General features: G+C 45.8%; 1 long non-coding RNA gene across 1 annotated transcript; it reads left to right on the forward strand.

Annotated features, from left to right (window-relative positions):
- Positions 1 to 2,430: 2,430 nt before the first annotated feature.
- Positions 2,431 to 16,471, forward strand: LOC143442803 (uncharacterized). Its single transcript, XR_013111299.1, has 3 exons — positions 2,431 to 3,074; positions 4,878 to 5,071; positions 16,253 to 16,471. It is a non-coding gene; the product is annotated as an uncharacterized LOC143442803 (long non-coding RNA).
- The last annotated feature ends 837 nt before the right edge of the window (positions 16,472 to 17,308 follow it).

Here is a 17,308-nt window from a genome sequence, read left to right on the forward strand (position 1 = left end):
GAGCCAGAGTCAGCATAGCCTGTCCACCCAATATACACATCCCTGGGAGAAAGCCTTTTACTCTCCATGAAAGTCACCTGGTAAAGGTGGCAGAGGCAGTGAGTCACCACACACACATCAGTGAAAGGAAACAGGAAGCACATACCTGTAATCCTGGCACAAAGGAGGTAGAAGCAGAACAATAGGAGTTCAAGACCATCCTCAGCTACGTAGTGAATCCAGGCCAGCCTGGGCCATATGAGACCCTGTCTCCAAGCCAGCCTGGGCCCCATGAGACCCTGTCTCAAAACAATCGATAGCACAAATGAATGGATATTGGTTGTATCTTTCCACTTATGCTTTTGGGTGTTCGAAACGTGCTCATTAAAACCTTTTAAAATCTAGAAGTCATAGACTTATATTAGTCAGGTTGGTGGATGACTTTTGAGAACAGGCAAATAATGATTTTTAAAAAGTAACTGGTACGAGCTGGAGAGACAGCTCAGTGGTTAAGAGCACGCTCCCAGAACTCAGGTTTGACTCCTGACACCCACACGGCAACACACAACTGTCTGTAACTTCAGTTCTTGGGGAGCCAAAATGAGTTCTCTTGGCCTCTACAGACATCAGACACAAGCAGCAGTGCATAGACACGTGCAGGCAAACCGCCCATGCACACAGTGTTTCTTAAAAGCTGAAAAGAGTAACAAGGAACTATCAGAATCCTAACAATAAACTGTACAATATCAAGTCACTTCATGGTAGGAGTGAATTCAGAGAAATCCGCCTTGAGGCAGCTTCACCAGGAAGAGAACAGTGTGTACTTAGAGAGCCCTGGGTGAAGTCGGGCAGCCCCACATGGCCTACTGTGAGCAAGAGACACGGAAAGCATGAGATGCATGGCCCTAGAGCCGGTGTGTCGGACAGGAAGCATTTCCATTTGGTTAATTTTTTTTGCAGTTGCTTGGGTAAAAGAGAGCTTTCTATCTGTGAGATAAACACTCGACCCCTGAGCCACACCTCTAGCCCAGGAATAGCTGTACTCCAAAACAGCATGGCATCATAAAAGTAGCATAGTGAAAATATGAGCCAACAACAGTCAAGTCGTGATCAGCAACCGCTGTGTGCCGTACATTATTTCACATTGTCCGCAAACACTGCTGCTCTGTGACTTTTCCTGGAGAGATGTAAACCAACATCTTTCCACCCCTCAGAGCACTGATGAAAGAAGAAAGAAGCAGTTCCACACAAATCTAGTCTGGTGAGTTGGGGGCTCATTGGGGCTATTGCAGGAGCGTGGGGGAGGGGCTACTTAACAAGAGCAAAGGTTGCTCAAAGGTGAGGCATCACCAAAAAGCCTGCCCCAGCATGAGTGACTTCTCATAAAAGCTGAGTTCTTTCAGCTCACTGATCAGTGTGCAGGCAGGTCCACTGAAGAGTGCCCCCTATCAGCTGTTTATGTAGCTGGGTGTGGGTATCTTGTGAATCTTCCAACTAATACCAACACCACACTTCCGCCCTTTTCCCAGCTCTTACATGCTTTCTGCCCCTCTTCTGCAACGCTCCCCGAGGCTTGAAGGGAGTGATATGAATGTCTGATTTTCTTCCATTTATGGCTGAGCTTTGAGCCACTAGGCCACATCAATAGCCTCTTATTCTCAGGATGTTCACTGAGTCTCAGAAGTAGCCATCACCCACTGCAGAAAAAAGCTTCTCTCCCGACTCAGGCTGACTTAGCAGTAATCTCTGGATGTAAACATAAATGTTCAGGAGGCAACTTGTATCCACAACAGCAGTGACCTTCTTGATGACCTCCTCAATCTCAGGTCTCTGCCCTAGCTTACCATTCCAAACATGAGTTATATCCTGTGGAGTGGATTGTGTGAATGTATGTGTGGTACATATCATAGTCAGGGTTTGTATTCCTGCACAAAACATCATGACCAAGAAGCAAGTTGGGGAGGAAAGGGTTTATTCAGCTTACACTTCCACATTGCTGTTTATCACCAAAGGAAGTCAGGACTGGAACTCAAACAGGTCAGGAAGCAGGAGCTGATGCAGAGGCCATGGAGGGATGCTACTTACTGGCTTGCTCCTCCTGGCTTGCTCAGCTTGCTTTCTTATAGAACCCAGGACTACCATCCCGGGGATGGCACCACCCACAATGGGCCCTCCCACCCTTGATCATTAATTGAGAAAATGCCTTACAGCTGGACCTCATGGAGGCATTTCCTCAAGGGAGGTTTCTTTCTCTGTGATAACTCCAGCTCGTGTCAAGTTGACACACAAAACCAGCCAGGACAGTACATATATGTGTGTGTGTGCACATGTACATGCAGGTGTGCATGCTTATGGAGGTAGAGGTGAACGTTAAGTGTCTTCCTCAGTTTCTCTTCATATTACTATTATTATTTTCATTATTTTGAGTCAGTATCTTACCATGTAGCCCTGTCTGTCCTGGAACTTACTATGTAGGTCAGCTTGACTTCAGACGCATGGAGATCCTGCTGCCTCTGCCTCCTGAGTGCAAGGATTAAAGGTGTGAGCCACTATGCCTGGCTTCTATAATTGCATATATTTGAGACAATCTGTCACTAAAGCTGGAACTCATCAGTTTGACTAGGCTGCGTGGCCAATGAGCTTCAGGGATCCATTTGTCCCACCCTGCCCCAAGTTCCTTCCCAGCACTGGGTTACACACAGCCACACCATTTTATGTGGGTACTAGGAACTTGAACTTAGATCTTCATGCTTGTGTGACAAACATTTTACCAACTGAGCCCTGTGGAGCATCTGTTAAACTCTATAGTTTGTGGACCCTAGGAGGCTCCCTGGCCAAGAGGGCATAGAGTGGTAGCTCACAATGGCACAGGTATTTACACAAAAGAACTATGGAGTTTCTGCTTCCATGTATGCAGGATGCTTTCTTCAAACTTTTTTTGAAGAAGAGTATGCATGCAGTCCTTACTACCACAGGTGGTGCAGCTGAAATCCTTGGACGTGGAGAAAATGCAGGGATGGGCACACATGAAGAATGATGAATGAGAGCCTTGCCCTGGAAAACCTCCTTCCTGACCATGGGGTCTCCCCTGCCAGGTAGGCAAGTCTTTAAACACTTTACATGCTGTATTTACTGTCCTTCCAGATGCTTTACCAAATCTGTAAAGTACTCCAGGGTTAGCACTGTACAATGGGGACAAAATTAATAGAGGGTGGGCAGGGTCTCTAGAGGCTTAGTGACAGTGCTCTGTGACGTGGCAATAAAAAGTGTGCTGTTGCTGGGCATGTTGGCACACACCTTCAATCTCAGCACTTGGGAGTCAGAGACAAGTGGATCGACCTTTGTAAGTTTGAAGCTAGCCTGTACTACAGAGCTAATTCCAGAACAGCCATGGCAACACAGAGAAACCCTGTCAGCTCACTGCTATATGTGAAGTCCTCAGGAGGCATCGTTAGACAGTACCTGACTGTTCTGAAGGTTAAGGCCAAACAGTTATTTGCTTTATGAAAATTCATTGAGCTTGTGCAGCTGTGATTTGTGTGAATTTTTGTATATGTTTTCAAGACAGGGTCTCATGTGTCCCAGGCTGGCCTCAAGTTATGTAGCTGAGGATGGCCTTGAATTTCTGATCTTCCTGCCACCCTTTCCCAAATACTGGGATTCTAGTCATGAGTCACCATGGGGTATCAAAACCAAGTGCTTTTGTATGCTATAAAACCATTGTATCCACTGATCCATATCCCCAGCTCCCTAAAAAGCTTATTAAAAAAGAAAAACCTAGGGCCAGGGAGCTGGCTGAGCAGGTAAGGACACCTGCTGACCAACGTGATAACCTGAGTTGGACCCATGGGATCCACATTGTAAAATATCCATGTACGAATTGTGCATATTGTCACCCACAGACATGCAGAAATTAATTAATGTATTAAGAAAGATTATGCTAGATTATCAGATCTTATGATTTTGGCATGATATATATTATACATATACATCATATACATATACAACATATACATATACAACATATACATGTACACATACATATACATGTATATATTTTTCCCATTATAGATATTAGAAAAAAATGTTTGTGTTACTTGAAATTGTAAACAATCCTATTGTATTTCACGACTTAAAACTTATCACTATGGGACTCAGAGGCAGAATACTTACCTGCTATATACAAGGCTCTGAGTTCCATCTCCAGCCCTGCAGGAACCACCTTTACCACCACCACCACCACCACCATCATCATCATTATCACTACTGCCATTACCATTACTACCACTACCACCACTACCATCATTACCACCACCATCACCATCATCATCACTACCACTATCATTACTATATAACCATCATTACTATAACCACCACCACCACCACCACCACCACCACCACCACCACCACCATCACCACCACAACCATCACCACCACCACCACCACCACCACCACCACCACCACCATTACCACCACCACTATCACCACCACCACCTCCACCACCACCACCTCCACCACCATCACCATTTAACACAGTCTGGTGTAGCTTACTCCCTGGTGGCAGGTTAGATAAAAGGCTATCTTTATTTGCTTACTCTGAACATACCTTTCATTTAAGCTAAAAATAAAGCTCGACTTCCCCCACCCCCACCCCCCAGAACTGTGCTGTATTACTGCCCTTCATGATGGTGAGCAAGCGAACGGAAACAAAGCTTGGTGAGACGGGTCATTAACCACTGCACTCAGACCTGCGCAGCTGTAATGTCACAAAAACAAGGTGCTGCACTTTTGATGCACACACTGCCGAGGGGCTAGTGTTGCCACAGTAATGGTAATGCGCTCGACTGTATCTGCGTGGGCTCACTGAATTCTTCTATGTTGGTTTGGCTAAATATCAGTTGCTACAGGAGTATCGAATTTCTATAAATGGAAGTTGTGAGTTCACAATGCCCTGGTCATTCAAGAATAACCCTGCTTCAGAAGGTCCTTGGACCCCTTTCTCAGAAAACATGTCCGAGCAAGCAGCGAATACCACATCTTTGCAGCTGTGAGGACGTTCAGCTGGTGTGACTCGGGCGCCATGACAGATGAGGTAAGAGATGGAAGACAGCAGAGATGCATTACTTAAGCTCTCAAGGAGAATTGGGGCACGACTATTGCAGGAATTTTGCTCAGAATAAGGCAATTGCCACATGGTGTTTGGAGAGCTGTGAGAAATGAGGTCATTTCTTCAGCCTCCTTCTGCCATTATTGCCCATGTCGATTTGACTGAAAGCTGCATGTGCACATTAGTTTGTGGTCTGCAAGGCAGAAAGGTCTCCAGAGACTCTCACTGGAGACTTGATATGGTCCTCTCATCCACTCTGTCTCCTTGCCAAATCCACACTGAACGCCTGCCTGTACCCAGTGCAACTGGGGATGCTGTGCCAAGTAAGACATGCGAGTCCACCTCAGAGTTTGTCCTATAAGTGTATAATTGGCAGGTGAGGGACAAGCCCAAAATACCTACTCACCTGTTCCAAGAGACGGCACATCTATTCACAATGTCAATTCCAGAACAGTGGGTGATGCTTCTTAGCATAAAACCATCTATCCCTCCCCACACAACGCTTCTGTTTTTTATTTTATTTTTATTTTATGCGTACAAGTGTTTTGCCTGTGTGTATGCATGTGTCCTGCAAGTGCACAGTACCCACAGAGGCCAGAGGGGGCGCTGGATTCCCCTGGAGCTGGAGTGACAGTTGTGAGCCACCAGATGCATGTATTAGGAACCACACTCAGGTCCTCTGGAAGTAGACATGCTTTAAACCACTGAGCTGTCTCTCCAGCCCCTGTCCAATGTATTTTTAAGTATATACATGTGTTCTGGCTGTAGGGTATACACTGTAAAGCTATTTCCTACAGCAAAACGATGAAACCAGCCCAAATGAAGGCTGCACAACAGCAGTTGTGGCAGAAGAAAACATTTACACACATCCTACAAGGTAAAACAGTAGCTTGTATTTGCTAGAATAGACATACCCAGCTGAGAGGCGGGATTAGGGCCTGAGGAGGTGGCACAGTGGGTAGAGCTCTTTCTGTATAGGCCTGAGGACTTGAGTGGAGAGCCAGGTGTCAGGGAGCAGAGACAGGGATTCCTCAGACCGACTGGCCAGCCAGCATAGCCAAAATGGTGGACCCGAGGTGCATTAAGAGATCCTGTCCTGGCCGGGTGGTGGTGGTGGTGCACGCTTTTAATCCCAGCACTCAGAAGGCAGAGGCAGGAAGATCTCTGAGTTCAGACAGGCCTATGTAGTGAGACCCTGTCTCAAATAAAATGAAACAAAAGGGGTAAGGCAGACAGTGATAGAAGACACACAGGGTCTTCCCCTGTACTCCAGGTGACACTCATTCACACTCTTTCTCTTACACACACACATACACATTCACACACTCACACTCACACACACATTCACTCATACTCACACACTCACATGCTCACTCACACAGTACACTCATTCACACTTATACAGTCATACACATATACTCATTCACACACACTCACACACATACTCTCATCACACTCACACACATATTCATTCACACTCATACACATATACCATTCACACTCACACCCCCCACATATACCCATTTACACTCACATACATTCCCACACACACTCATTTACACTCACACACTCACACACAATACACTCATTCACACTCACACACTCACTCAGATACATTCACACACACAGTTATTCACACTCATACACATAAACTCATTCACACTCACACACTCACACACATATTCATTCACACTCACACACATACACCCATTCACATTCACAAACACCCCTCACACATATACTCATTCACACTCACACACTCACAATACACTCATTCACACTCACACTCACACACTCACAGATACACTCACACATAAAGTCATTTACACACACACATGCCTGCGCACACATACACAGACAAAGTACAAAATGCAATAATAAACACAGAGATGAAATTGTGCTTATTTCTTTACTCATTTGTTTTTGTAGAAACCGTCTTCCTATGTGGTTGAGGCTAGCTTGGGACTTGTAATCCTCCTGCCTCCACCTCTTAGGCATATGCTGCTGTTCCCAGCCACATCCCCCTCCCTTCTCTCCATTTCCCACCCACCCCTTTCCTTGGGTAAACCATGTGACTGTAACTGCCTATTACTAATGCAGGCACTGAATGGAACCTGACAAGTTATCTTTCTGTAGACCCACATCTGTGTACACAGATTTATATACCGTGGAAAGAGATTAGGTAAATAGTGTTTGCTGTGCTTGTGCCTGGTGATCGCCTCAGCCACCTGAGACAATTAACGTGAAGACACTCTTGCTTCCCAGACCACCACAGCTCTACCTCAGCTCACACAGGGAAAAATGTAAAGTGGGCATGCTCTGGGACGCATAGTAGGAATCTTTCTCCAAACAACAGCAACGAAGGTAGACTTTTCTACTGCAAGGTTCTGTGATGAAACGAAAGTCTCAGTAACCTGAGGTGGACACTCACTGTGTAAAGATATAGCGCCTTCACTATATCTCAGACGAAAGGCATTTTTGGCTGTCCAGAAGTCTAGGTGATAAAGTCAGGCTGCTGGGCCGCCTCAGAGCTTCTGCAAGGCACCTATCCCCTCCCCCACCCTCATCAGTCAGAGGAGAATGGTGCTCCTCCCGAAATTAATGAATACACCTGAGCTGCCGGGGCTGCAGAGGTGGGTCAGTGATCAAGAACAGGTACAGCTCTTGAAGAGGATCCGAGTTCAGTTCCCAGCACCACACTGGGTAGCTCACAAGTGCCTCTAACTCCCAGCCCCTAGGGATACCGTGCCCTCTTCTGGTCCCTGAAGGCATTTCCACTCTTGTGTACATAGCACCTCAGACTTAATTAAAAACATTTTAAAGAGAGATTTATCAATCTTTACTATGTATGTGTGTGTGTATTTGTGTGTATGAGAGACAGAGATTGAGTGTGTGCGCATGCACACACATGCTTTGTGTCTGCAGAAGTCAGAAGTGTACCAGCTGAACTGCAGCCCCACTAAAGGATGTATCATTTTTTACCTCTGTCTTGCCATACACCCATCTTTGCTTCTGACTGCTCCTTGCTGCCCGTGTCTCCAACGGCCACAGGTCAGAGTCCCTGGCCCTCTGCCCTGAAAGCCATAATGAACGCTGACTGGTTTCTGAGCTAATGTGATGAAATCATCAGTACCCTATCCACTTTCTTAAAATAGGTTATTTTCTCTCCTCCTTCCCAGCACTGTTTCTTAGCTAATTTAACTGGCTCATCCTCACCCCATCCATTTACTTAAAATAGACGACTTTCCTAACCACCATCCCCCCCCCCCCCCGTCTTCCCTTCCAGTTCTAAATGGAACTCAATTGACTGTCAGACACAATTGCTTCTTTCTCTCCTCTATTCCTACCTGATATCCCAATGTAATCTGGACCACCAGTGACCTTGAGAAAGTCCCCCTTCTCTGGCTACCCTTAAGTATACCTTTGCCTCAACTTCCTGTCCTTAGAGATGTGCTTCCCAGAGAAGATGCTCCCGGGAGCCCAGCTGCAGCCTCTGAAGCTGATTTTCTGGGGCTGGCAAGCACTTGCTTCCTGACGATCAATATTATAAATCAGATTGAACATGTGATTTCAGGGCTGGGAGATGGCTCAGTTGGTAAAGTGCTTGCTGCACAAATTCTAGGGCATGGGGGATGGCTACATATGTGTTTTGCTCCAGTGCCGGGGAAAAGGGGACAGAGATGAGTAGATCTCAGGGGCTCAATAGCTAGGCGGTCCAGCCAAAATGGTGAACTTGCCTGAAATGCATGAAGCCCTTGTTTCAGTCCCCAGCACTGCATAACAAACTGAGCATGGTGATTCATGCCTGTAATCCCAGCCATGGGAGGGGCATGGGGTGGGGCATCAGGGGTTCCAGATTGTCTTGAGCTGCATAGTGAATTTGAGGCCAACCTGGGATACAGAAGACCTCAAAAAAAAAAAAAAAAAAAAAAAAACCAGCTTGGGGTCTATGCCATTTGTTCCTGCTACTGGCCCATAGTATCAATTTTTCATTTTCTGCTGAGCTAGCTCCATAAGCCAACAAGGATATTTTATTATTACTGTTATTGTTTGTGAAATAAAGGTCTCATGTAGCCTTTATTTAGAGTTCAAAGGGTGGCTTTAAACTCTGTATATAGCTGGGAGTAAGCTTGAACTTCTGTTTCTCTTGCCTCCTCTTCCTGAGAGGGATTACAGATGTGCTTTACCACAGTTTGATTCATACGGTGCTGGGGATGAAGCCCAGAATGCCATGCCTGCCAGGCAAGCACTCTGCCAACTGACCTACATTCACCCCCAGCCCAAGGACATTATTTTGATTGTTTTTCTCTTATTTTATTGTTTAGTTGTATTGTTTGAGGTAGGATTTCGTTTAGCGTAGGTTTTCCTGGAGCTCACTATGTGGCTGAGACTCGCTTTGGGTTCCTGGTCCTCCTGAAGCCCGGTAATTCTCTTAAGTGTTAGGATTGCACAGTGTGCCACTGGGCACAGCTCATCCTTAATGACTATACAGCACACTGGCTTTTACCTGCTTTCCCCCTTTACCTGCTGCCCACTTTCTTTACCGCTAAACTTCCTAATAACCATCTATAGACCATCTTTACCTTTCCTCTTTCTGCTCTACCCTAGCCCTACACCAGCTGAGTTTCCCCATACCAACCATTCCAGCAAACTGTTCCTGTCAGGGCTACAGTGGCTTCCCTGTCAATCATGTCTGTGGTCAGTTCCCAGTCCTCATCTTTCCTGTCCAATGGCACTTCATGTCATAGGCCACTCCCTCCTCCGTGTCTGTTCTGCCCTTTACTTATAGAATAGAGTGCCTGCTTGGGTTTGTTTCTGCCTCCCTAGCTGTTGGCAGCATGTATGTGTGCGAGCATGCAGGCTTACGTGTCTACATGTGGGTGTACACACATACACACACCACAGCCATTTCCCTTTGAGAATATCAAAAGAAAAATGTATGGACCCTGCAGTGGAGACTGCACTCAGAGAGGAGTGAGGCCTGTACCATCAGCCAGGCCTTTGCTCAGTGACTGAGCCGCAGTTAAGACATCGTCTAGGACAAGTATCCATGCTCTGTTCACGGTAGGAATGCAGCCCAGGGATGCCTTCCTAAAGGACAAAGTGGATCTCAGCGGCAGAAATCTGCCAGGCAAACCAATTTAGTGATGAGATTTCTGGAAGCATTTGATGTGCAGTGTAATACGTTGGAACCAACCTCCCCAGCCCCCACAGCCTCTGAGGCCATCTCTGGCCATCATGGACCTGTATAAGGAGAACAAGTGACACTGTAGTGACACCCTGGCCCCAAGCCGCTCCTTTCCCCATAGGAGCATGGGGAAGAGGAAACTGAATCCTGCCTGTTTTAGAAAAAAAAAAGGGGGTGGTGGTGGTGGCAGAGAATGGTGACCGTGAAGGAGACCGACTGGCCCTAGAGGATAGTGTGACCTCACCAGAAGTCCCAGCCATGGCTGACAGCTGGCAAAAAAGCGGATCCAGCAGAAGCAGTCAGTGATGGGGAAGGGAACACCACTGTGCCACAGCAGCACTCGTGGAAGGGCCAAACAGGTACACACAGGGCAGCAGGAGCATGAGGGACAGCCTAAGGGCCAGACTGGGGATCCAGGTGGAGCAGCTATGTTCCCAGGTAGCAGGCTCAGTGACCTTGTGTCAACAGTGTCCCCCTTCAAGGACAACTCAGAAGTGCTGCAATATCAGCTGGATTTCCAGAAGTGGCCCAGAGCCAAAGGGCCCTGGGAACAAGGTAGAAGAATGTCATACACAGTGGCTTTGTCTGATGCGTGACACTCCATGACAACTTCCACAAACCTGAATGTGATCTCTAGAAAGCCTCAGGGCTTTAAACTGGTGCTGGGAATTCTCCAAATGAAAGGAAGCCCAGCCTGAACTGCCAGCACCTGGGAGGCTGAGGCAGAATTGAAAGCTGGGGCCAGTCTGGCTGTAGCAAACGACCCTGTCCTAGAACATGGGCATCGGCAGTGATACAGCTCAGAGGCACATGGCTTGCCTAGCATATGCAAGGTTTTGGCTATCACCCCCCCCCCCACCACCATGTTAAGGTGATTTTACCCACACCAGGGTATTTTGGGGACATCCATAATTACACTTTGCATCTGACTATCCTTTAAGAAAGTCCCACCTCCTGCAGTGGCTAAGCTCAGGCTTCTGAAAAACAAACACAGGAGTTAATTCTGTGACTGACTGAATTATAAAACAATGGGAATCTACAACTGCAGAGAGTCCCTTTTATTCAAATAAGGCATCAATTGGAAAGAAGTGGGTGTTTGAAAATTGGTATGAGGTATCCAGTGGCAGAGACCTCCATCCATCTGCCATTCCTGTCTGAGAAGCGTTAGAAATAAAAGATGACAGATTTATAGTAATGAAACTGAAATAATTACTTTTAAGGGGAGCCTTATTGGAAGAGCAGCGGCAGCATCAAAGCCATAGACAGCCATGGGGAGGCCCTGAAGGGAGAGAGGATCCTACAGTTCTCTTCAGTTCCAAAGAAGAGCAGCACTAGAGGTCCTGAAGTAAAAGAACCTTCAGTTCCTGAGAACAAAGGGAGTTTCTTGTTCCTACGGGTTTCTGGGGCTGGAGGGGTTACAAGAAGTCACAAGGCAGGAAGACACCAGATAAAAAGTAAAGTTATAATTCAAGGTTGTCTTGGGCCTGGGTATGGGAGGTGGCAGCCTTGGCTTGCACAAGCAAGAAGGAGGGAGGGAGGGAGGGAGGCTGCAAGGACACGAGGGGCTGGCTAATCAAGAGCCCTCTGTCCAGGGAGAGCTGCAAATGGGCGAGCCTTGATCTCTAAGGGAGGGTTGCTGTGTAGTAATTCCTGCTGAACGGAATGAAACATTGCATCCTGGAGGAAAGCTCATTAAGACTCAGAAAATTCTAAAGCAGTGGAGCTCAACCTGTGGGGTTCGACCCCTTTCACAGGGCTCACATATCAGATATATTGCACACCAGATAGTTACATTACAGTTCATAACAGGTGGCTCTTAAGATCAGGAAGTAGCCAGGTGTGGTGGCCCATTCCTTTAATCCCAGCACACAGGGATTGGGGTGCAGAGGCAGGTGGATCTGTGAGTTCAAGGCCAGCCTGGTCTTTTTTTGGGGGTGTGGGGGGCGGTTTGGTTTTTGAGACAGAGTTTCTCTACAGTTGCCCCCAGAATCATTGGTGCTGGATTACAGTGTCCACACATCTGAGTTAGATGGGCAGTTGACTGAAATTTCACTTCTGTGCAGTCATTTATTGTCATTTGTATTCAGCATGACATGAGGAAGCTCAAAGCTCAAGGCTTGATCAGCAGAATCCGACTTAAATGATGCACCAGAATCTCATCCCCTTAACCGAGTCTAAGACTTCCACATTTACACACCAAGAGCCAGCTGACTAAAGGAGAGCCAGGTTCCCAGCAGAAGATCCCTGACACACAGCCAAAGTTTTATATTGTAAATCTCCCTCCTAACCTTTCCCAAAGGGACTTCAGTTATTTGCCAGGGTGATGGGCTTTGGAAGACGGATTGGCTATGCTGTAGAACTGGCACTCTTTCCTAGAGACCCAAAGGAATGGCATGCCCGCTATCCACACAAGAGCTTTCAAAGGTCAGGTGCTTGACTGGCTTTGGCTTTGGTCCACTTCACAGAAAGCTCCTTCGGTTCTTGAACTTGCCACGTAGTCATTCTTGTTCTGACATGCATAATGCATAATAGTAAAGTAGCCTGGCACCGGCTTCTTCAGTCCTGGAGAAAAAAAATACTGTAGAGTAGGCCAAATGGAAGCCACCATGGTCACCTCTACTTACCAAATAAATGTTTGTATCAGCTTGCTTCCCTGACCAAATTCACTCTGAGATAAAGTCACCGACTTTGACTATTTTTCTAATTTATAGTGTGTGTGTGTGTTTGTGTGTGTGTGTGTGTGTGTGTGTGCATGAATATCCGTGCATGTTTGTCTGTGTGTGGGTGCACGTGTGTAGATGAAGAGGTTGATGCTTTCCACCTTTTTGGTTGAGTCAAGGTCTCTCACAGAATTAGTTATGGCTAGTCAGGCTACCCAGCTCTCCCCAGAGATACCTTCTCTGCCCCGAGAGCACTAGGACCACAGGTAGGCACCAAGCCTGGCTCTTGTACTGAAGTCATGGAGATCAACAGTCCAGTCCTCACATTTGCACTCTACCTACCATACCATTTCCTTGGCCTTTTCTTTAAGGACTAAAACCTTTCTAGATGCACCTGTTTATAAGCATGTTTAACCATCCAGCACCCTAATGTGACATTTCCATGCATTCTCTGTGCTCTCTTTACAACTCTATTGCCTTTTTAAAAACTCCGTGTAACTCCCCCATTGGCCAGACCCCAGGAAAGCACCAAGGGAAGCCATCTTAGTTCTAAGTTTGATTCCATAGGAAACCTTCCCAAGGTCTCACTGCCAAGGGTGATGCAGGAACACCTGTTTCACTTAGTAACTAGTTAGAAACACTGAAGCTGCTTTAGATGTTTCAGAAAGGGACTTAGTTAATTATGAAATTATTTATTGAAAAGGCAAAGAGCAAGAGATGCACGTGCCATTGCTCAGAGCTCAGGGGCAAGCTGGGATGAGCTCTGAGAAGCTGGGATGCAGCTGCTGCTGGGGTCAGGAGCATCAGAAGAAATTAAATGGTCTTCTAAATGTCCACAGTTGTCTCCCCACCCCGTATTTACATCATAGGTTCTAGGGATCCAAACTCAAGTCTTCATACTTGTACAGTAAGTACTTTATCAACTGAGCCATTGCTGTGTGACACTGTTCCTGAGGAGATGTGAGCAAATGTCTTCTCACTCCAGATAGAGAATGTATGACAAAGTATAGATACCACCAAGATCTAACATGGTGAGCCAAAAGGTTGTTTTGGGGCTACTTACAGAAGCAGAAATGACGGAAAGAGAGCTACATCACCAAAGCCTATCCCATCATGGGCGACAGCTCAAGAAAGCTGGAAACTTGGAGTACACCACACAGCCTACAAGCAGGTCAACAGGTTGGAGAGTGTCCTATTCTGGTGGCTCAGCTGGTCTCTTCTGTTAGTTTGGTCAGTCCGAGTCTTGTCAGATAGCTTAGCTTGTTGAGAGTGCCTCTCAGCAGTGCTTACTGCATATAGAAGCTGGGGAAGGAGGTGCCTAGTGAATCTGGTCAGTTTCAGGGTCTTCCTGAAGCCTTTGAATTGTTAAGGAAACACAAGGAGCTTCCCTGCACAGTTGGTACATCCTGCTGTTTCACCTCTTCTTTAGCATCCTGTGCTTTAAGGGGCTTTCCTCCAAGATGGAAGGTTTTAATCTCCGGGAGGGAGACAACAAGACTCGGCTACACCGCCGCAGTCTTTTTACACTGTTTGCTTTTTCTGCATCTTGAAAATGAGTGGTGGCTCACACCTTTAATCTCAGCACTTGGGAGCCAGAGACAGGCGGATTTCTGAGTTTGAGGCCAGCCTGGTCTACAGAGCGAGTTCCAGGACAGCCAGGGCTATACAGAGAAACCCTGTCTCAAAAAACAAACAACAACAACAACAACAAAAAACAAAAACAAAAAGAAAGAAAGAAAGAAAGAAAGAAAGAAAGAGAAAATGGTGCTGTGGCCTCTTTTTTTAGTCTATCAATGAGAATGATGGATGACATTAAGTTTTCTTCTTGCTAAATATGACTCGATGTCCTGTGTTATGCTTGTATCAAGGTGTATGAACATACCTTTGTTCAGGGCACTTACACCTATTTACCTGTTCTATTAATCTTTCCTCCTTCCTCTCTGTGTATGTGTGTGGTATATGTCATTGTATGTGTTCATGTGTGCTCATTGTGTGCGAGCATGCATTCACATGTGTGCAAGTGCTGTGGATATCAGAGGCTGATGTGTTATTTTTTCCCCTCTTAACTGTATTCTTTTTTTTTTTTTTTTTGAAATTGGTCTCTCATTACCTGGAGCTCATGTGACTGACTGGCCAGCAGGCCCAAGGGACTCTTCTGTCTGCCTGGTTTTTTTGTTTTTTTGTTTTTTTTTTTTTTTTAAATGTGGTTGCTGGAGATTGAACTCAGGTCCTCAAACTTGTTTGGCAAGCACTCTGCTAACACAGTTACATGCTCAGCCCATTTTATTCATTTAAAATTGGATTTAAAAAAAACTTGGAAGAACTTGAAAGATTATTCTACAGAAGTCTTTCTTTCTTTTTAAAGATTTATTTATTTTATTTATATGAGTACATTGTAGCTGTCTTCAGACACACCAGAAGAGGGCATTGGATCCCATTACAGATGGTTGTGAGCCACCATGTGGTTGCTGGGAATTGAACTCAGGACCTCTAGAAGAGCAGTCAGTGCTCTTAACCACTGAGCCATCTCTCCAGCCCCCAAAAGTATTTCTATCATTCATGTTGTTTATCTATTTGTTCTGTGTTTTTGTGAACCATAATCAAATCTCATACCTTTTCAGATTGCCCTTTTGTGTCTTTTGAGAGAGTGTGTCTTTTTTTGTTGTTCATCCTGTGTGTGTCTGTGATGTTTCTGGAAGAGCTCCCCACTGGACACTTTGAGTGGCTTTGCAGGGCACTCTAGGTGTTTCATGGGCTCCCTCACCACAGCGCATCTCACATCCAGAAGAGACTTCATCTTGAGCTTTTTGCTTTCTAGAGTTGCACTCAGAGCCAACTTCCTTGGCGCTTCTGTTTTGGCAGTTTTGTGGTTCTCCTGTGAGGGAGGGGAGGAAACCCCTCCTTTAGGTCGTTGCTTTTCAGAGAAACTTACTAGTTTCATTCCCTGCTCCAAAGGGCCAAGGCTGTCTGTTATCTTCTCCTAGAACTGAAGAGCACAACCCCAGCTGTCAGGGTCAACATTTGTATCCGATAATTTGCCTTCATAGTAGCTAATGTATTTCCTGTGCTCAGGAGTGAGATATCATTATTTCTTCCTAGAAAGGTCCTAAAAAAAAAAAGTCCAGTTATAGCTTTTAAGCATTCCTCTGTTTTATTCATTATTTATGAGATGAAAATTAATCTTATGCATTTTTATTATGCCTTGCTTTACCTCAGCATCAACACTGTTTTCCCCCTCCCCCCTCTCTTCCTAGATACAACAATGTGGGGGCTTCTCTATTCCTGACATCCCATCTCTGTTTTTTTTTTTTTTTTCAGTTACACAAGCCAAATCACACATCTAATTCCTACAGCGGGCTACATTAGAATCTGTACAAAGGTCCTAGACACGTGCATCTGAGGACCAAGGTGTGACTGTCAGCGCCCCACCCACTGCCACGGACTCATGTGATCCCCAGACTTACTCACTGCGAGAGCACCACGGGCAACTGTCTACTTCTTTCTCTGCCTGATGTTAGCCCTCTGCTTTATAAAATTGCAAACGGCAATTCTTTTTGATAAAAATAAAGTAAAATATTTTCTCTTTGTTATTTAATTCCCTCTAAATATAAAAGAGTCTGCAGTACATGTGTCCTAAAGATTAGGTTTGAATATATGATTTGTACACATTAATGATTTTCTTAAACATGCTTACAGAAAATGAAATATTAACATAATGCCATATAATGTAATTTATTTCTACTTTAAATATTTTACATTTATTCATTTGTGTGTGTGTGTGTGTGTGTGTGTAAGGGAGGGCCTCTCAGAGCCAGACACAGAATTCTCAGCACAAAGGAGATGTATTACCCAGTAGGAACAAGCAAGCAGGGAGGGGGTGCCTCTGTGTTGGGCAAAGGCAGACAGCAAGCAGCAGGTGTTTTTGCAGGAGTGAGAGTTGGAAGGAGAAAAATGGGAAGTCTGTGCTAGGCTGAGTTAGTAAGTCCTGATTGGACAGGATAGCCAGAGTAGCCGTAGAATGAGTTTTGATTGCTGGACCTTGGATTTTCATTGATGGAACCTTAGTGAGAGAAATGAGTCGGTAGCCAAATAAGGGAATGGACCTTAGGGGCTAGTCTTAGGAATGTAACCTAATGGTTTAGCAAGTGAGAGGGAAGGGGAGAGGACAGGACCTGCCAGCTCCATGTTTGCTGTGCTCAGGCCTGTTAGAGAGCCCCCTTCAGTACACGGTAGGGGTCGGAGGACAGCTTCTCCTTCTGCCATGTTGGTTTGGGATTGATCTCGGTTCTCTGGTCTTGGCAGCAAACCTCTTTACCCACTAACCAGTCAGGCCAGCTCCATTTCACCTGCCTCACCTGTCATTCCGATGTCACT

This window comes from Arvicanthis niloticus, chromosome 6, assembly GCF_011762505.2.
Source record: "Arvicanthis niloticus isolate mArvNil1 chromosome 6, mArvNil1.pat.X, whole genome shotgun sequence".
Classification (NCBI taxonomy): Eukaryota; Metazoa; Chordata; class Mammalia; order Rodentia; family Muridae; genus Arvicanthis; species Arvicanthis niloticus.